Consider the following 16,737-nt stretch of genomic DNA (forward strand, 5'->3'; position numbering starts at 1 on the left):
TACACTGTTCAAATTCACCAAAGAGGACAAGGTAATCTATCAGGGGAAGGAGACTAGCTGGTTGCAACCAAGCATTTTTAAAGATAATTGAAGTCGGCTGCTCTTTTAGTGGTTTCCTATGTCAAGAGTTTAAGTTATGTTAACATCCAAAGCAAATCTGAATGAATGATCAATTACCCAATTTTCCTGCTATATCACCTTCTGTCATCTATCAGAATGACACTTGGTGGGCTTCCCTGGTGGCGCAGTGGTTGAGAATCTGCCTGCCAATGCAGGGAACATGGGTTCGAGCCCTGGTCTGGGAAGATCCCACATGCTGTGGAGCAACTAGGCCCGTGAGCCACAACTACTGAGCCTGCGCGTCTGGAGCCTGTGCTCCGCAACAAGAGGGGCCGCGACAGTGAGAGGCCTGCGCACCGCGATGAAGAGTGGCCCCTGCTCGCCGCAACTAGAGAAAGCCCATGCACAGAAACGAAGACCCAACACAGCCAAAAATAAATAAATAAATAAATAAAATTAAAAAAAAAAAAAGTATGACACTTGGTGAGATTGTGTTCTAGGCACTTCCTAAGTTACGCCAAAATGTCAAAAACATTTTATTAGCATTTGTGACATAATGAAAACACTATCGACACATAGCTTGTAAGCAAGAAGATCATTGTAGTGGGCTGAATGGTAGCGCCCCAAAAGATACGCCTACGTCCTAATCTCTGGAATCTGGAACGTGGACTTATCTGATAAAAGGGCCATTGTAGATGTAATTAAGGTAAGGATCTCGAAGGGAGAAGACCATATGAAGACGAGGCAAAGACTAGAGTGATGTGCCACAAGCCAAGGAGTACCTGGAGCCCCCAGAAGCAGGAAGAAACAAGGAAGGATTCTCCCTCTAGAACCATCACAGAGAGCACAGCCCCATGGACACTTATTTTGGACTTCTAGGCTTCCAGAACTTTGAGAGAATAAATTTCTGTTGTTCTAAGCCACCCAGTGTATGGCACTTTGTCATAGTATTCTTTGGAAAGAAATATAACGATTTTTCTGCAAACAAGAGTTCAAGAGCATAAACAGTAGTAAAGAAAAAAGAAAGAATGAAAGGAAGAAAGAAATTTTACAACTTGTTGAGTAGAGCTTCTATTCTCCAAATATTAAAACAAAGGGCAAACAAGAACACCATATCCCATTGGAAATCGCTCAATCAGTAGGGAGAAAAATTCTATTAATTTGTCATTTATGTGGTTGTTATTTTTGTACTTTAGTATTAACGAAATATGCTAAATATATGAAGGGCTGCAAAAGACAGGATAGGTGATAGAGAAAGGAGCTGTTACGACTCTTCTTTGCCAGAATCAAAACAGCCAGATAATAATTGAAAGAGGTGGAGTAATTCAAGTATTTCTCTCAGAGGGAATCAAGGAAGGCTTCACAGAGGAGGTGACATCTAAGCTGGATCTTGAAGCATGAGTAGGAGTTTCCCAGGAAGACACTAATGTGGAGTCAGGACAGTCGGTATTTCACAGAAAACACAGCATGTGCAAGGGTACAGAGATGGAAATGTATGTCACATACCTGGGAATGATAAGTAGTTCCATGTGGTTGGTCCCTCAAGTGCACCGGTGATATCGGTAAGAAATAATTTAGGAAAAGTAGGTAGGGACTGGACTGAGATGGTTTTTTCATGCTTTACCTTGGCACTTGGCCTTATTCCTGTGGACAATGGAAAGCCATTAAGGAGGGGCAGTACCATAATTAGATATATCAGACTTATGGCAGATAAGGTAGCAGCCCTTCAACACTGGAACATTGGATGAGGTGCTGAAGATGCTGGGACCAGTATGGATCTCGGAAGGAGGTCTTAGGTGTGGCCTTTCCCCTGCATGGGGACTCCTGCCACCTATGTTTGAAGACCCTGAAGCACTGTTGGCTATGGTCAGAGGAGGAGTGATTAGTTGATGATGCACGTCGAGGTAAGCATGGTCTTTCTCTCCTAATGGGGGAAATGAGATGCCCACACATGGAAAATAGTTTTGAACTAGTACAAAGGTTAGATATGAAACACACACATACACACACATATAGTATGTACGTATGTAATATTTTTTAAACGTCAATTTGTTTACTTTTCTCCCATGCTTAAAATTTTTCAAAGGTCCCCTTACTCTGGCCACTGTTATCACACTTTATTTAAGAATCACCTGGAGAGGCAGTTAAAAATGTAGATTCCTAGGTCCTACACTCTGAAGTAGGGCGCAGAAATTCCTATTTCCAGCAAGTCACCGTGTGGATATGAAGCGAGGGGTATCTGCCCACTGAGTTACAGGGTGGAGCCCAGGCTCCCTAACATGACACTCAGGGCCCTTCATCTCTCTCTGGCTTCCCAGCAAGTCTCCAGTCCTGAAATGTATGCTCTCTACTCACCAAACTCACCACTTTGTTTTAAACCCACTTGGCCTTTAATCTGGTTCAAGTGTTCTCTCCAACACTCTTCAACATTATTCCACCCCTTACTGGCAAATGCCCTGTGAGGTGTCTCAGGCCAGGCTCTTCTCAAGATCTTCCTTCCCCCAATGCCACAGTTCCTGAACTTTTACACTCTAGCTCCTTGGATTTTATTCAGACCTGCATTCTCGCTAGTCTTATCTTAGATGCCATTATTTCTTTGTATGCCTCTCTCTTTCGTGACTCTTTGAAATCCTGACAGGGAGAACTCGTGTAATTTTCATCTTTTTCTGAGCATTGTTCAGCATCCTAGGAGGCATTACTAGGTGCTCAGTGAAAGATCTCGAAGAGCGAGGATTTGGGGGAGGGGGAGGGGTGGACCTGGAGTCAGAGGTGATAAAAGAAATCTCATTTCATTACTGTGGACAGGAGAACCAGAATGGAACTTTTCCTTTCTCTATAAATGGGAGCAATTACATAAAGGAGTCCTGTCTTATGACCTCAAGGAAGAATAACGACTTCTTATCGTTTCGGTGGAATCCCTTCAGGTACATCTCGTCAGCGGACCACCTCCCACCCAAAGGCTACTTGCTTATCTTTTCTTAGTGGTTGACATTAACGTCTGGTGCAACAGGGCTTCAGGTTCAGAATGTCCTTTCCCTACTCTAATTTCCGAATCGCCAACATTCATACCAAATGCTATGGTCTCCGATACCAATTTCTCAATCCCTGATTTCAATCACTTGTCCTTCTAAACTCTCAGCATGGTTCTTTTCCTTGTTTACTTGCTTCGATAAGGTATCTGCCTCCTAACCTAGATTGCAAAATCGAGGCCTAGGGTCCTATGCTCTTCCCTTTCCAGTTCTCCTCTCCAATAAGGATGGGAGAGGGTAAGAGGAGAGGTTACTTTCTTCTTAATTTTGCACATAAGTGCCTGATAAATATTTGTTGGGGGAAAAAAGAATGATGAGCCGTGTTTATTGTTGTATTTCCCTGCTTGCAGCCTCAGGAATGACTATTATTTTGTCACGTAGGACTTGTTCCTACTGAACCAAACTGTAGAGCACTATCAATGTTAATGGTTGCGTCATTACCGTCTTGACCAGAAGCGGTATGGAGATGTACCAAACCAAGGGATGTGTTACCAGCAAGAGCTAGTGATGAGCCAGTGGAAATCTGTGCTGGACCAAGTGTCAGATGGGGATGATTCCTGCCACAGATGGCATGGACGACAGGATCTTTGTGAGGAACGACACCATCCACGGTATCAGAACAGTCCACCAGATTAGAACAGGAACACGTATGCGTCTTTATGAGTATGCATTCTATAGAAATCCGGCTTCCTAAGTCCTAAAGGCCAGGCACACCCTGCTGGGAATTTTGTTTATTAATGCTCTTTAAGCAAAGGTGGGATTTATAGATCTAGATATACAGCCATAAACAACATCTAACACAAACACATTATACTGAAGAAAGGACAGCTTGGGAATTTGAACACTTGACGTCTGGGTTTGGGTCATTCCTTCCGGGTCTCTAAGATCAGGATGTGTGAGAAGATTTCTGAATTAATTTCAAGACCTGACACTGTGTGATTCTAAGTCATCCCTATTTTACTGGGAGATCCATTATGTATGGGCTTCCTTTCTGGCCATGGGAGCAGTACGTATGGTACAGGGGTTCAAGCTTGCCCCTGGATGGCAGGTACCATGGATTTGTGTTCCAGGCTCAGCCACTCACTAACTGTGTGGCCTGAAACAAGTAGTTTAACTTTGTTCATTCATTGTGTTCATACACTGGGAATAACAGTATCCACTTCACAGAACTGCTGTGCAGATAAATATGTTTTGTTTATATAAATTAAATATACATATATCTAGCCCGTGGAACAGGGATTGGCACTGTAAAGTGTTCAATAGATGTTAGCTGTTATTCTAGCAGACTTGATTCCTTAATTCTGTTTTGCTTAAGCTACACTTAAGCAGTGACATTCCTCAAGTCCATGCCAGTTGCTCTATGAAAAATGAGGGAATAACACAGAACATGGTCTTAAATTGATTTGTCGCTGTTTTGAAATTATGATCTTTATTTATCACTATAAAGACATACTGAAGCACCAATTCCAGAATAGGAAAATTAGCTATGTGTCCCTTCATCTTTTTGACTTGCCTATGTCCCTTTCAGAATCCATCTAGGTCTGTGGCTCTTCACCCAACACACAGCCCTGTCTCTATTTTCTGCCTTGCTTTCCTTCTTACCACTTGTACTGTGTGGTGTATGAAGTGTATATATATTTTACTTCTTTAACTTGTCAGCTGCTTCCTCCACAAGGTTATGCTTCATTACGGCCAGAAACTTTGTTTTGGACTTTGCTTGGTCCCTCACACCTAGAACACTGCTTGGTATCTTACAGGCACTCAATGAATATTTGCTGACTAAATTAAGTCTGGTATATATATTTATGTTCTGAAAATTTCTCTCTGGTGGCTCTTAATTTTACTCATACTATATTGGGAGAAGACCAGGCAACAGTGCGTGAAATTAACCAAGCCCGTTTCCATGTCACCTCAGGGCCTTTGCACTTAATGCTCCTGCAGCCGAGAACACTCTTTCTCCAGATAGCATATAGCTGTCTCCCTCACTTTGTTAAAAGCCTTTCTCAGGGAGACCTTCTCAGAGCCCTATGTAAAACAGCATAGCCACTAACTTCCTCCAGACGTCTGCCACACCAGCACTATCTGTAACCCTTCCTCGATGATTTTTTTCCACACTACTGATCTCATCCAGCTTATTTATATTTACTTGTTTATTTACTGATGTCTCTCTTTACCATGATGTCAGGAACTAAGCCTATCTCATGTTCTACTAATACTTAGAACAATGTCTGACACTCAATATGCATTTGTTAAATGAGTTAACATACATGTCAGAACATGCAAAAAGGGTGGCAGCATTTATATTTTCTTTAAAAAATAATTTACCCCTTATAATAAAAGTAAATCATGCTCACTCAATGAAATTATTATTAAAATAAATGAGAAACATCCAAAATCTTATTATACACGTAGAACCACACGAGAGGTGATTTGGTAGCATTTCCTTCACAGCCTTTCACAGGTGTCTATTGTGCCCTGCTTTTTTCTTTTTATTCAGTTACAGGCAAGCTGTATATATAGTTTTGCATTTGCTTCCCTCCTCCCCTCCCCGCCCCCATTACAGATTATTCTATTATAGTTGTTGCCCATGTGCCTTTTAAAATCAGGATGGTGTATTGCCAATGCAACCTCAGAGCACGATTTAAAAATTCTTTATTTTCTCTGTTTTCTCTGCCATTCCTTCATGAACTTAAATTCTATTTTATCCCTGAACTGCATGGGAGAGATGACAGTTCTAGGAAAAAGACTGAGAAAGAAGGATTTCCTTCTTTTTCTTGTACCAGGAGCTTCTCCCTACAACACCCACCCCCTTCACAGGGCAACACTCATCCTTGGGCTGTTGTGATGTCATGCCTTCCTTGCATCCTTCCAAGATCCGAGAGGGTGTCCCTTGTGCACACTCCCCCTTCAACGAACGGCAGTGCAATTTGCTGCCTGCTTGCTTCTCTTCCCCTCTAGACTGTACGCTCCCTAGTAATTAGCTGATCATGTCTTATGCACCACTGTGTGCTCATGTCTCAATGATCATGTCTTATGCGCCACTGTGTGCTCAACGCTTATCACAGGGCCTGTGCTACGATGCACAGGTGCTTTCTATTGAATAAATGAATGAAAGGCCATGCAGGACCTCATATCTTAGCCTGTCCTTGCTTAAAGTGTTTCCCTCCTCTTCCACACATTAGTCTTGCCCTTTTGATCAGAAGCTCATTGACGATAAAGGGGAGAGTCTTGTCTCTCTGGTACCGAGGACACTGCCTGACTCAGATGGCAGTGTGGCAGTGTACCCAGAAACCCTAAGGAACACATCCTTCTCCCCCTCCTCATTATCATCATCAACATATTCTTTATTGCCCTGGACATACGAACAGGGGTAACAGTGTGGCCCCTCCCTGATAGAGATTATGAACTTAGTCTTAGAAAGAAACACATAACAACAATAAAAAAAGATAAATGACAAGCTAAGTGCCAAATTCATGATGCCAACCCCAGGGCCTCTAGGAAGAACAGATTCTGGGTTCGACTAGTTGGAAGCAGCTTCTTGAGACTCGACTGATGTTTAGACCTTAGACAAAGGGAAGAGGGCACGTGGGACCTGGGGAGGTGAGGCCCAGGGTCCAGGGCTGAGCTACATGCTGCTCTCAGGAGCTGGCTTTGTGACCAGCAGGTGCTAAGCGAGCAGCCCAGGCTCAGGTTACACCAGGAGAGGCTTGGGAACCCCATGGGGAGTGCTTCGGCTCAGGGTGGAGCAGCTGAAGGAACAGGAGGAGAGGTGGACTGAGGGGACAGGTGAGGCAGGTGGAACAGGAGGCCAGGGCCACTCTGACTGCCCAGATTCCCTTAACTGGTGGGAGTGCTCTGTCACTGTGCAAAATCTAAAGGAAGGATTGCAAGTCTCTCCTGGAGCCCTTGTGGAGGGCTCTGAGCCTCTGAGCCAAGGACCTGTCAGGTAAGACCTGGGCCGTGAAAACCATGACGAGGTACCAATTTTTCCCAAGAGGCTTGGGGCATGCGCAGTGAACAGTATAATCTGTGGGAGCAGGGGTTGGTCTTCTCAGCTTTCCGTCATCCATTCCACGCCTGCTGTCCTCAGGTGTGGTGCATGTGGCTGAGAGCATCCAGAAGCTCTTGCTATTTAAGTGCGCTTTCCAGTTTCAGGTCGCATGCACTTTAAGTCACAGTTGCTTTCTCAGGGAATCACCGAGTTCTCACTTGACCCTGACATTCTCTTCTCCTGGAGTCTTTCTCTTTTTTTTTTTTAAATTGATTTTATTTATTGTTTGCAGTACGCGGGCCTCTCACTGTTGTGGCCTTTCCTGTTGCGGAGCACAGGCTCCGGACGGGCAGGCTCAGCGGCCACGGCTCACGGGCGCAGCCGCTCTGCGGCATGTGGGATCTTTCCGGACCGGGGCACGATCCCGCGTCCCCTGCATCGGCAGGCGGACTCTCAACCACGGCGCCACCAGGGAAGCCCTCTTTTTTTTTAAAAATTCCACACGTTTGTTCGGTTCACTTTCAGTGAATAAGAAGATTGCAGCATCTAGCCTGGCTCGGTTTAGGAAGGTGATGTTCCTGAAGGCTCCTGGCCCAGGACCCTGGAACAAGCCTGCAATTCTGACATTTCTTCTACTTCCTTTTCCTTTTCCTCGCTCCTGCTCTCTGCTGCATTTGTGGAAACAGGATGGAGAGTGATCAAAGACCCTGCCTTGCTTCTTATCAGCAGGGTCGTGTGCTTGTTTATGTGACGCTTTTCTTCTCTCTTTCTTTCTTGGAAGTTCATCATTAAGACTCCTTAGTACTGGCTGGAAGAATTTGGGGTAAAGAAAAATTGTTGGAAGGTTGAGAGCTAGGCTCAGGTCTTGTTTATATGCTGTGAATCCGCTCTTGATGAATCCATCTGTTGACATATGTTTTGTTTGGGGGAGCGGTAAATTATGCTCAGACTGAAATAGTCTTTGCCAATAGTTAATTGAGCACAGGTTCACTGCAGGGATTACAATAATTTCACAAGCCTAGAGCATATAGGATAACGTCTCAATAAGCCAATAAAGAAATGACATACTCCTAACAAGTGATAAGATTAATTACACTATTGTTCCCAGGTAAAGGGAGGGGACAGAAACAAAGTCTGCATTCATAAGAGGTGGACATTTTTTAATGAGGTTGGTTTTCGGGAGAGTTGGCTTAACCGACCACAAGCTGGTGTCCAGCAGTGGTGAAACTCAAGTGAAAAGTCCCATGTTGTTAGAGCAGTTGCTAGAGAACGAGGGCACATGGGTGTTGGTGGCCAAGGTGAGCTTCTCAGGCTGCTGCATGGCTTTGGCCACTGCCAGTAAAAGGGTCACCTTCACCAAGGCAGGAGCTAAAGCACCAAGGTCTTTGGAGACTAGATCAGCAAAGGGTAGCTTTGCCAAGATGGAAACTCTCATGTAGTCCTCACAGACTCTGGGTATTTACAGCTTAAATGTCTCCTCCTCTCAGTTGCTTCATCTGTTTTTATTGATAAGCCTCCAGGGCAGCCCCTTAGCAGCTGAGCCTGAGTGCTTATTAAGAACAGATGAGATGGTGACAACCTGATACAGCTTACTTCACTCTTAAAGCAAAACAACTTTACTCCTAAAATCAACTCCTTTTTTTTTTGTCTTTGCCATAAACAAGGGGATTGAAACCACTTCACTTAAGTCATAAACAACTGGATTGAAATCGTTATCAAAACAATACACGAGAAAGTTGTTATGGATATTTCACCAGCCCTTGAAATTGCCATTAACTAGCTCTGTGTTTTTGGATGTTACTTAACCTCTCTGTGCCTTAGCTTCCTCATCCTGCCTGGGTTGCAGAGGAACACGTGAAGATTTCCTTTGTCCTGTTACTTCTCTGAGTTTCTTCAAACTCGGTAACTTCTTTTCATTCTCTTATCTTGCCCCTGAGATCTGGCTTATCACTGATTTTCCCTTTTACCTTCTTCCTTTCCTTCTAATAGATTTTATTGAATTCCAATCTTCCTCTCATCTTCCCCTTCCCCATCCCTCAATTTATTTCCTCACTGGAGGAAAACTAATTTTAAAGCCAAAACATAAAGAGCTAGTTGGATTTTGCTAACACTCATGTTTCCAGAGGATACTTTGCAGCTACAGAATATATTTCATGTTTTTCCATATCTGTGGGTTTTTTCTTTCTGAGTTCCCTTGTTCTTTTAGCTTTATTTATTTTGATTATTTCAAGTAAGACGCAGTCATAATGATTTCAATTGATCTCTGATGCTTTATACTAGCCTTTCTTACAAATCCTCCCATTAATTTACTAAACTGGTTATCTCTGCTCAATTCCCAGTAGGTGTTGATACTTCATATTGCATACATTTTTATTTGAAAGTGACAACTGCATTTAATGATTCTAATAACTTTCCCCTTTTGCCTTTTGTAAAGAATGGAATGTTGCTGGCCATTCCAGTTCTATAAGGATCAGTCCATCAGCCAGTCCTGCAGTCGCTCAGGATAACGCACCCTGAGGGGAATTCAGGGTGGAAAAAAACAGGAAGCATTCTCTTCTTTGGATATACTGGCCTGTGATAGTTAGGACGCATCTCTACGGAAAAATTTCAATGACCCCAAGATTCTTGCATCTTCTCATACATAGAAAAGCACTAATATCATTAACTTGAGATGTCTGTTCTTTGTCATCAGCAGTACTCTTTCGATGCTCAATTACAAGTTTGTTTGTTTGTTTTCCCCAGCGAAAAATTCATATATATCCTGGCTCCTTCCTTTCCTCTTCGGAGCAGTTCCTCAGAGCTATCTGAGAGGCTGTCTTCTGGGCTATAGTCCTCAGGAAGATCCCCGAATAAAACTCAACTTGCAACTTTTAGGTTGTATGTTTTTCTTTCAGTCAACACTTTTTGTTATCCTTGACTTGCTTTGAAATCTTTGATTTGGTCCCTTATATCCAATGACTCCCACTCATTCAGCCCCTGGTGACTGGCCCAATGAATTTTAGTGGATCGTCTATCAATTCTCTTTCTACCATAAGGAGACTGGAAAGTGGGGAAATGGCCCGGGCCTGGGTTTTGCCTTGCCTTAGCACAGCTGACATCTGGGTACTTCCCTGCTTTGTTTCCCAATACGTTTTTTCGCCACCGGAGACCCACCGTGAGGAGGGCGACCTTGGCGGTCTTATGCCTGCTTCTGCTCCAAGGGAGTCTAGTGCCAACCCCAAGTAACTCAGCTCCTCTGGGCCCTGCAAACGCTGCCTTCTCACTCACTGTTCCCTCTGCTGCTAGTCAGCTTACTACCAACTTTAAACATTTCAGTAACACTTGGTATTTATTTCCAAAGTATTTGAATCGAGTTTACAGGAAATCCCAGGCACAGCCCAGTTTCCTGGTTGCTAGCTTTCTCACTGGCCATAAGGAAATCTCCATGAATCCCACCTCACCTGGGTCTGGCTCAAATTTTGATTTGTTTCCTACCCCGTTAATTATTTCGTTACTATAAGAAATGTTTTTTGAGCATCTGTAATGTATTAGACACAGACTCATTAAACAAAGCCTGCTAGGACCACGCTGGGTGAGTTACAAAGAAAAAGTCTTGGAAGAAGAGAGTGGGGTAAAAAACATTACCGTTGAATCTGTCATCAAAGCTGCAGTAGGGGAAGCTGTGAGGATTTTTTTGCCTTCCAAACTAAGGCTGTTTGGAGCCCTGAAAAATAATAATAATGAAAAGTAACATTTGCATCTTTTTTTCTAGAGATCAGCATAACAGTTAAGGGGGACAGTACCATGAGGCTTCTTGTCCTCCGCGGAAATGAGTTTAGGGTCATAGTTAGTAAGTGGTAAAATCAGGGCTGGAATCCAAGTCCTAAATTCACTCTGGTTGTTGGTGAGTTCCTGACTCTTGCGTGTGAAAGTCTCTGGCTTTTGGCCTTGGACGGTGAAGGAGAGCTTAGAGCCGGAGCCGGCTGTGATGTAGGTAAAGCTGTTGTGGGAATTTTACTAACGAGCCTCGCCCATCCTTCTTGAGTTTCCTCGGACATCTCACTTGCATCCCTCCTCTGCCACTCTTTTTTTTTTTTTTTTTTGTGGTATGCAGGCCTCTCACTGTTGTGGCCTCTCCCGTTGCGGAGCACAGGCTCTGGACGCGCAGGCTCAGCGGCCATAGCTCACGGGCCCAGCCTCCCTGTGGCATGTGGGATCTTCCCGGACCGGGGCACAAACCTGTGTCCCCTGCATCGGCAGGCGGACTCCCAACCACTGCGCCACGAGGGAAGCCCCTCTGCCACTCTTAATTATTTTTAATGAATGGTAGTTCGTCTAAATGAGATGGCAAGGTGAGAGTATCTGGAAACAGAACAAAGTTAAATGTTCTTTTCCAGTACTAGGCATGAGCACTTCCACAGTGTTCTTTTTAATATCAACAATAATAAGGACAAATTTGGACAATGGCAATCAGGTTGGTCAGTGGATAGAGCAGGACCATAAGAATGGTTTTATGGGAGTGATTCAGAGTGTGTTTGTGCTAAGTGAAGTCCAAACCTCTCAGTTATTTCCAATTTTTTTTTTCTGAGGAAATTCTCATTCCTGACAAGGGAAATTGGACTGGACAAGTAGCAGGGAAAAGGCATCAGTTCCTTAACTGAGAAGAATTAAGTCTCTCTGTCACACAAGCAATGCAGCAAAGGCTGTACTGTCCTGTATGGTAGCTGCGAGCAGTAGATAACTATATAAATTAAAATAATTAAAATTAAATAAAATTAAAAATGCAAGCACTCAATAGCCACCTGTGACTAATGGCTAAGGTATTGGACAGCGCAGAGAGCATTTCCAGATGGTGGAGAGCCACGGACATGCCCTCTGCTCCTGTCTCAGAGTGAGGGAAGTGGGAGCGAGACTTACCGTAGACTTTGCTGAAACGTTCGGTCTCTTGCTTGTATTTGCTCAACTGCCTTTTATTTAATGTCTTCTGCATGAAACAATGCCCACAGATTGAGACACACCAGTGGAGAATCCAGTGACGTTTGGGAACAGGATTTCAGTTAGGAATTCATTGAAGAGTCATTTGAACCATTTAGCGAAGAATCCAGGAAAGAACCCACTGAGAAATCCAAAGAGAAGCAGTCAGAACAGCCTCAAGTTAACTCCAGTGAGGAATACAGTTGGAAAGGCAATCCTGATAGAGTATAACTGGGAGTACAACCAATAGCCTGCTTGGGAATCCAATGGATGAGGAGGTGGAAAAAATAACAGTAGAAAAACTTACAAGTAAATTCGTCTTTTGAATACTGTTTTAGGAGTCTAGGGCTCTTCCTCTACTTCCAGTAAGATTTTAAGATGTCCTTTATGGGCCTTAGTAGGATTACAGCAGCAGCATTGTGCCCTTGGGGCTCTGGCCTTGGTGATACTCTGCTCTTTAGGAGAGTATCAGAGGACAGGTGGAAATTTGACCTTTATCCTGCTACCTCTTGTAGTCCCAGGATGCGGGGAAGGGCTCCTCTGCCAGCACTATGGAAACCAAGGCCCTGTACTTCATGGGGCAGGTGGGGGTGACTGGGATCTGTTAAAGCGAAGATGTGATCAGCACGCTCCAGAATCTGATTTCACTCTCTTGGACCATCTAGTCATAGGGGACCCCAGTGTCACAGTGGACAAATGGGGTCTTATGATCACACCAACATTAATCTCATGAATATTCTGTCCCAGAGAGTTTCTCCCTGTTCTTTCTGAAGCTTTGAAAACCTACTCTGTTCCAGGCCTATGGCTAGGCTCTGGGGAACAGAAAGAGGATTTAGACAGACCTTCTTCTCTAGGTTCTTATAGTCTAACATTCTGTAACTCTATTCCACTTGCGTCTGTAGCAGAGTTATTTCTGGAGTGCCATGACTGGTTTCCCCTCTAATGAGACTCTCTCTAGTAATGGGTCTAACTGCTCTGGCTCCCTTGAAGTGAAACAACTGTATCTTGTTACATGTGTTATTCCAGGCACATTTGACCTTGGGATGGAATCAGCCCGTTCTGTATTTCGACAAGTAAGTTTGCTTATTTATTTAAATAGACTTCATTAAAAAAAATTCTTTTTAATTTCTATTGAATGAAAGATTCTTTAAATGCTATAGTGCTTTACAATTTTCAAAAGTTTCACACACATGATTTCATATAAGGCCATAATAACCCTTTTTTCCCCCTTACCCCTGTGTTGCCTCTTCCCACACCCTCTCCCCACTGGTAACCACTAGTTTGTCCTCTACATCTGCGAGTCTGCATCTTTTTTGTTATATGCACTAGTTTGTTGTGTTTTTTTAGATTCCCCCTATGAGTGATATCATACAGTATTAGTCTTTCTCTGTAAATAGACTTTATTGTTTAAAGCAGTTTTAGGTTCACAGCAATACTGAGCAAAAGGTACAGAATTTCCCATAACCCCCTACTCCTGCATATGCATAGCCTGACCTGTGATCAACACCTCCTACCAGAGCAGTACATTTGTTATAATTGATGAACCTACATTGACACACCATCATCCAAAGTCCACAGCCTATATTAGGGTTCACTGTTGGTGTAGTACATTCTATGGATATGGACAAATTTATAATGACACGTCTACCATTACAGTGTCATAGAGAGTGGTTTCCTTGCCTTAAAACCCCTCTGGGCTCTGCCTGTGCCTCTCTCCCTTCCCTCTAACCCATGGGTAAGTTTATTTATTTATTTTTTTGGTCTGTGATAACTCTTGAATATCAGACTTTCTAATTATTTTTTTTTTGCGGTACGCGGGCCTCTCACTGCTGTGGCCTCTCCCATTGCGGAGCACAGGCTCCGGACGCGCAGGCTCAGCGGCCATGGCTCACGGGCCCAGCCCCTCCGCGTCATGTGGGATCTTCCCGGACCGGGGCACGAACCCGTGTCCCCTGCATCGGCAGGCGGACTCTCAACCACTGTACCACCAGGGAAGCCCAGACTTTCTAATTTTTAAAAAATACTCCCTCCCACTTCCTCTTCACATAAAGGACAATGGGAAATCAGCCACTAGAAATGAGGAGGGAGAATTATATACTCTTTGACCCTATTACTGAAGTTACCATGTTTTATTTTTCTGTAGCTTGTTTGTCTGAAACTCTCCATCCAAATACAGATTCCAAATAGCTAGTTGTGCCTTTCTTCGAGGTGATGGTGGATATCTATCTAATACCAAATTTCTTAGATGCCCATTGCCTCTGAATCCATTTTCTCTGAATCCAGTTTCTACTATGCATTTAGATGTGGAAAACAAGAATTTACTTTTAATGCCTTGGCACCTCAAAGGGGGCAGAAGAGCTCTCCCCACAGAATTAGATAATGTCCTGTGGGAGAAAGAACACTGGATTTAGAGTCAGATTTTAGTCCCAACTTTTCTATGTGCGCTTGGTAGATGATGATGATTGTAGTACTGGCTACAGTATTTTTTTAGTACTTATTTACTAAGTATAGGCACTATCCTAATTCTCACACAACCCCATGAGATAGGTATTGTTATTCCCATATTACATATGGGAAAACTGAGGTATAGATATGTTAAGGAATTTGCCAAGAGGCGGTGTTGCAACTGGAAGCCAGACAATCTTATCTAATCTTTCTGAACCTCCACTTTCTCCTCACTAAAATGAAGGTATTGGGCCATAAATCGCTGAGTTTCTTTCTGTTCTAAAACCCTCCGGGTCAGTGAAGTTTCACAGATGGGCAGCCCACTACAACTGCAGGATGGTTTGGTTTCAAGTAGTAATTATAAAAATTAAGGTTGGATGGCCTGGATAGTTGCCTTTATCAGGACTGCAAGAACTTTCCTTTTCACTCCCTGTTATTTAGGTTTTGGTTGCTGTTTTTTAGGGCATGAAGTTGGCATCAATTGAGACAAAGGAGCCAAGATCTCTTCCTTAAAAGGAAGCATGGATCGACCCATTTTTCTTACCTCTGAAGAACCAGTGTCAAGTCCTGAAGATATTCAATAAAACTGGAATAACACCCAGCACAAGGCTGTTGTGATACTCAAGTAAGATAATGCGTGGGAACTGTTCTGTAACTTGTCAAATTCTGTATAAACGCAGGAGCTATTGGTATTGCCATATAATACTGATTCACAGATCAGAAACTGGGTAGTTTTCCCATCTGATTTCTATGCATGGTGCATTTAGGAAGCTTGAACACACATCCTGCCTGCTCAGATTAGTATCCATGCTGATTAAAGGGTAAGATACTCCAGCCTTACTTTTGCTTTTCTAGGGTTAAGACAAAACAACCTCTGTAAACAGACCCCCAGGATGTTTAGTCACTAGCCAGAGTCCCAGGGGCACAAGGCTGCTCCATTTTCCAGTAAATTTCCCTCATTAGTTACAAACAGCAAGCGCAGGCAGGGCAAAATTCCTGCAGATTTCATCTAAAATGCAGCCTGAGTCCGGATGTCAGAATTCTGCTTGATCCCAGGCTCCTCATCCCTACCCAGATCACCCGCCTGTATTTCCTCGCATGGAAAAGCAGGATACAGTTCCGAATTTCCTGCACTCTTTTTTTTTCTGGCTTCCTGGATCTTTGGCCTTGTGTTACACACACCTTTTCTTATTTTGGGCACCCACTGACGGATCACACAGAATGGCTGTCATAGGATGGCCCACTGAATTGAGAACAGAGAATGTAAAAAAAGTTGGTTTGCAAAGGTCAGTTTCTTCATCTATTCGCTTATTCATTCAATGAGGATTTTATTGATATTGAGTAATGCCCACACGAGGCCATCCGGATGAGGCACCTTAATCATAAGTCACAGGGGTCTGGAAGGCAAAATACCTGTCTGGCTCTCCTTCCAGAATCTTCCCCATGATTAAGATTCCATGGATTCTTGCTGTAGTTCTCAGAAGATATTTTTATTGGTTGAACCGTCGAATCTGTTCTGGTGCTCCAAGCAAGAGAACACGCAGGCTTACGTGCTCTTGGTAACGCTTCCAGCTACGGACAGAGGATGAAGATGAACAAGGTGTTCGCTCTGATGGGAAGGGCTGCTTTTCATGGAAGCAAAGACTGGAATAAGTTGAGAAAGTACTGCTCTTAGTTACTTGGAAATGAGTTAGAATCTTCCTTGTCTTTCACTATTTCCCACCTTAGGTATAAAATAAATTAGGAAAATGTGCTTGTATTTATTTCCCCGTAACTGATGGTGAAATAAATGCCAATCATGAGATATTTTGGGTTTCAAACAGAAAGAGTGAGGAATTGGATACTTCCTGGTGTTTCAAGAGAAACCTTATTTTGGACGAGATGGCTTACGTTCTTCAGAGGCTACTGTCCACTAAGTCTGTTATGATTAGATGAATTCTAGATGTCTTGGTTCTACCTCTTGGCATTGCACTGAAGAGCTGTGACCTTGAACAAGCCACTTACCATCTTGGATTGCTACCTCCTTGGTTAGCACTCAATATTTATTTATGGAGGCGACAATACGCTGGGTGTTCACTTGTAGAAAGATATTAATATGCATTCTGCCAATCTCTCAGAACTGGTATCAGAGTAAATTTGGATTTGAAAGCCCTTTGAAACATTTATAAACCTCACGCATCTCAGAACAAAAGGCTATACATCAAAGAAGGAAATCCTTGCCTCATTTAAGACTACACTTATAATAAGAAAGCCTTTCAC

The 16,737-nt window shown here is 43.3% G+C and overlaps 1 long non-coding RNA gene across 1 annotated transcript; it reads right to left on the reverse strand.

Annotated features, from left to right (window-relative positions):
- Window positions 1-1,503: 1,503 nt before the first annotated feature.
- Window positions 1,504-16,051, reverse strand: LOC113632430 (uncharacterized). Its single transcript, XR_003437807.1, has 4 exons — window positions 15,892-16,051; window positions 11,977-12,175; window positions 10,705-10,783; window positions 1,504-1,704 (listed from the first exon to the last, which is right to left on the reverse strand). It is a non-coding gene; the product is annotated as an uncharacterized LOC113632430 (long non-coding RNA).
- Window positions 16,052-16,737: the final 686 nt, after the last annotated feature.

The sequence above is a fragment of the Aethalodelphis obliquidens genome, unplaced genomic scaffold (assembly GCF_003676395.1).
Source record: "Aethalodelphis obliquidens isolate GAN/ISIS:26980383/991018 unplaced genomic scaffold, ASM367639v1 scaffold36, whole genome shotgun sequence".
Taxonomy (NCBI): Eukaryota; Metazoa; Chordata; class Mammalia; order Artiodactyla; family Delphinidae; genus Aethalodelphis; species Aethalodelphis obliquidens.